We start from the raw sequence: 5,226 nt of genomic DNA, 5'->3' as shown, positions 1-5,226 counted from the left end.
CCTTCTGACTGGACTTTGCCCCAGAGACTTGCTATTGTTATTGCTTATTGGGCAACCTTGGGAACCTTAGGATGGATTGCTCCATTTACCTAATTATGGGTTTCCTCCCCCTTGCCACCCTCCCTGATATTTCTGGAGAGCCCCAATGTGCCTGCGTAAAAACAAGCCAATGGGGTACCAGGTTCAGTGCCTATATTTACATGCCAGCCAAATGTTATCAAAGGGCCGCCTTGTGTATATATAATGGGAAAAAATATTGGACTGGGCAAATAACAAATAACAGTATTGCCAAACCAGGGGTGACAAGGGCGCCACTGCCTGGTGCACATATCTCACCCACTTTGGAATGTGAGATGGAGAAGGGGCCCAGGATCAGGCATTAAAATAAAAAAACAAAAGGGTCAAGGAGGCCCTAAAGGCATTGGTAACCCTAAACCCTGACTATCACAGGATCGACCTTATCAGGCTCCCACAGTGAACCCAAGTCCTGGCCCCCATCCACTAGGTTGGCCAGGTCCTTACAGCAGCCTATTCACTAAACCAAAACTTGAGCATAAACATGTAAGCATGCTGGTTATGGCTACCTTCTAGTACACAGAACCTATATAGGGACCTCTGTACCTGCCTCTATCTATTGGGAGCTGGACCTCTATAACAAGACCCAGAACTCCATGATATTAATTGGTCCAGTGGCTTTCAATGTTCAGCTCTAACTGACTAGAGATAACATTACCTGTTTCAACAGTCCCAGAGCAGGAAATATTAGCTATGGTTCAGTCTCAGCTCAGCTATGTACCAGTAATTGTGCTGTAAGCCATTCAGAGATTTACCGTACCCCACCCAGAGTTTTCCTCTTGTGTGGAAATTTGGCTCCAGGAAAATTGGATAGGTCTGTAAATGCCTGTCCTCCTTACCCCTGACGTCTCTGTCTGGTCTGATCAAGAGGTTGAGCGAGCTCTCAGCCCCCACCCAAGCAGACAAAAAGGGCAGCACTGGGCATGAGGACACTGTTAGGTGTAAGGGTACTTTCAGGCTTGGGAGCGGGTGCAGCAGGCCTCGGTACCTCATTCCAGTTCTGTTGCAAACTTTTCCAGGAACTAAATGAGGATATGGACAGGGTTGCAGACTCTCTCCTCTCATTGCGGTGCCAAATAACTTCCCTAGCTGCAGTGGCCCTACAAAACCAACGGGCCCTAGATCTATTCACAGCTCAAAGAGGTGGGGCATGTGTATTCCTAGAAGAATGCTGCTATTATGTAAATGAGTCAGGGGTGGTAACCACAAAAATCAAAGAATTAAGGGTAAGAATACCAACATGAAAAAAGGAATGAAAAACATGGGGAATCTACGGGCTCAGCCAATGGACTACCTGGTTGCTCCCTTTAGCTGGACCCCTGATCTCCATCCTCCATCTCATCTCACTTGGCCTCTGTGTAATAAACCCTCACTAGGTTTATAGAGAACACTGTCACCAGGTGCACCACCGCCCAGATATTGGCCTTGCAAAACTACCAACTCATAGTAGATGATGATGATGCCCTCTAAACCAGGTGTTTAAAGGGGCATCAAAGGGGGGATGATAAGGGAAGAACTGCAAGATGGCTGACCAAACCAGCAAGGGAATTCCAGTCCCTATCTCAAAGCCCTTCTGGGTTCTTCCTTCCTACCCTGTTTCCCATGCGTGCCAAGTACTAAGTGTGCGGAAGAAGAAGGGTATAAATTCTCCTCCCAGCTTGTGCTCGGGGCTCAGACCTTTGAAGGGCAGTCTCCTCTGAGCCCGCCTCTGAACCTCCAAAGTCCCTGAGTGCGGCTTGGTTCTTCCGTCAGGATCTAGTCCAGGTTCTGTAACAGAAATCGTGAAAAGTGGTGCAGTGAGCCTGTTGAGTACCTGTTTGTTAGCCCTCAGGAGTTACCTCAGGGTAGTTCAGCATTGTCCGTGACTGAAGTCCCATCAGAGACAGAGACTGAAGAGGAGCTGTTAAAGTGGAGTTACTTTGGGTGATTTTGGATCTCCCTTTTTCCTCTTTGCTTTTTGCAATGCTATGTGGCAGCTCTTGCTGCTTGTGTCAAAGGGCCTTTCCCAGTGATTAATGTTTCAAATTTATAACTGGTCAAACAGATACCAGGAAAAAAAAGGCAGTAGTACTTCATCTAACCACACCCACACGAAAGCCGATGCTGGGCTGTTGCCATGGTGATGCAGAGTATTTTGTAAAACACTTGGCCCGGGGGACAGGAGTTGACTCATACTCCCGCTGGGTGGGGAGAGGGCAACTGCTTTCAATTAAAACCTCCAGGACAGGATTTGAGTTGGGGATTCCCCAGGTTCTTGCAATAAATCAGAGCTTTCTGGGGCCTGGGGTTTGGTTGTACATTTGGTTCAGCTGTCATGTGGATACTTTTTTTCTGACTTCCTTCCTCCGGGTAGAAGGAGCCATAGATATCCCTTTGCTCTTCTGCATACATCAAAACATGGCAAATTTAGTTCTCTTCAAAATAAGGTCTGTTTTCCTCTTAAGTGCTGACACAGCTAAACCTAGGAAAAGGATTTTTATGAGCTTCTCCCATCTTGTCTGTTTATGCATATTCATTGTCCATAAATAAGGCTCACTGGAGTGTGTTATTCAGCGTTTTCTTTTTAGCTAGAGTTAAGTACACAGGAGGTTATTTTTCAGAGAGGTATTTGGACAGCTATAGGTATCATAACCTCAGAATGGAAAATCTGTACCAGATTATTAGCTGGTTGAAGTCAGTAATTCCACATGAAGCAAACTGAGAGGCAGAGTTACATGCCGATAGAATGTACCAGGGACTCCAGCAGTTAGTCTGGATTAATACTGCTCAGTCATCAGTGACTACCCACAGTATGCTGGGCAGGAGCAGAATGAGACATACTCTTTAGGAATTACGTGCTAATGAAAGTCAACCTCTCAATCACCTAACTTCTCAACCTAACCATCTCAATGAGTTGCTGTCATGCTCAAGGCACACTGCTAAGCCATCAGCAGGGATATAAACCCTCTAAAACACAGCTCTTGCCCTTTAAGCATTTCTAATACAGGGGAGGGAAAACAAAAAACAGAAAAAACTAACTGTTGGGCTGGCAGGAAGGGCTACCAAAGATGGCGAAAGTTCCCGCCACAAGACCTGAGCTCGGACAGGAGAACAAAGGCCCAAGCAGGAACCTGAGACCCCCGCCCCGGGCTCCTGTGGACCAATGGGATCCCGATGAGCAGGCGGGATATCCAAATAAGGGAAACTTGCCAAAAGACCCCTGAGCTTTCCCCAAGACCCCTTAAAAGCCCCCTCCTCCCTGCCTTGGGCGCGACTTCCGCCACTCTGCTTTCCAGATTGGCGGAACCTCGCCCGAGGGTGCCCACCTCCTCCCGGCGCAACTTTCCTGGCTCCCCTTCTCCTGAGCCCTGAAACTTCACCGGAGAGTGTTTTTAATAAATCTTGCCTTGCACTCACTTTGCCTGGTGTTGTGTTTATCTCGCCGGAAAAAACCTTACACTAACTAGCAATGATATGATGCACAAGGTAATATAAACTGAATATTGGCAGCATGTGTGTGGAGAGGAGAGAAAGCCCCATGGGCTGTGGTAAAGGAAGGTGGGATTTGAGTTGAGCCTTGAAGGATGGGTAGAGGGGGCAAAGGGTATTCAGGAAGGGGAAAAGACAAGAGCAACAGTGCAGAGGTTGGGCCTCAGCATTACAACTTGGTCCATCTAGAGATGTTAGGACAGGCCCAGGCCCAGGAGGTCAGAAACTGGGGAAGAGAGAAGGCATTGGTGTGGGGTAGTATTAACATATAGTGGGGAGGGCCACCTGGGTGTCTCCATCGTTAAGCGTCTGCCTTTGACTCGGGTCATGATCTCAGGGTCCTGGGATGGAGCCCCACATCAGGCTCCCTGCTCACGGGAAGCCTGCTTCTCCCTCTCCCACTCCCTCTGCTTGTGTTCCCTCTCTTGCTCTCTCTCGCTCTATCAAATTATTAAATAAAATCTTAAATACATACATAATATTTAATAAAATCTTAAATATATTTAAATATATTTAAGATTTTATTTATTAAATATTATATATAATAAGATTTTATATATATATATATATATATATATACACACACATATATATATAGTGGAGCTTCATTAGCATGGCACCTAAAAATTGTTAGCCAAGCAAAACCAGGAAAGCCAGGTAGAATACAAGGGGGGCTATTTAAAAGTGTGTAAGTTATGGCCCTGCCAAGCAAGGAAAAGATGAGAGGAACACAGAATTCAGTCAACCCAAATCATGCAACAGTGTAAAAGTTTACAATAGAATTCCATAATGTGTGTGGCATCTGATGAATTGGCATTATGAGGCTAATGTGACTTGAGGGCCCAATAGAAGCTCTTACTCAGAAGAAAAATTTTTTAAAAATTACAATATACCAAATCTACAAAGTCAGTTTAAAAATATTTAAGAGCATTTAATTAATTTGTGAAAGCACTCTGAGAAGTGATGGCCGAATTTTGCTTGATTAATAACTAGACTATGGAGATTTACACTAGAAATACTGGGTTTTTAAATTTAATTCTAATAAACCAAAATGGTGTTTTTCTGTGCGCGACTGCTGCTTTGGAGGACACGGACAACCGTACTGAGCACGAGCACAGCATGGAAGTCCTGGCCGAAGCTGGTTTGATATGGCAGGTGGGTAGCACCAGGTCGAGGTCCCTTAGTTGTAGGGACTGAGGTTTGGGGCGAGACTTTAGTTCCTGGAGGCATGGAGAGGAAAAAGAAACACTGACAGCCTAGGACCTGGGGCAGGAAATGGAGACACATGTCAGCAATTCTAAGTGGCAAAAGGTTCTTTCTCTGAAGATAAATGTTAGGGTACGGAGTCCACCACCCCTCAATTAGAGAACACTCTCGATAAGGCAAGTCACACAGCGAGGTTTATTTCCATCTAGTTGGGGTCTAAGTATCTGCCCAGCGCAGCGGGTTTCAACAAGGACCCCGAGCACTCAAAGCCAAGAGTTTATATAGCATTTTCAAGGCATTTTTTTTATAGCTACATACATATCTTGTGCCCCACTTTGACAGTTTAACTTTGTTTAACTGCTTTTAAGGACTAATGTGATACAATTGGGCCCACACGGACAATCTGGGATAATCTCCCCGCTTTGAGGCCCTTAATCTTTTTTTTTTTTTTAAAAGATCTTATTTATTTATTTGACA

This window comes from Mustela nivalis (assembly GCF_964662115.1).
Source record: "Mustela nivalis genome assembly, chromosome: 10".
Taxonomy (NCBI): domain Eukaryota; kingdom Metazoa; phylum Chordata; class Mammalia; order Carnivora; family Mustelidae; genus Mustela; species Mustela nivalis.
This window is presented reverse-complemented; position numbering follows the sequence as displayed.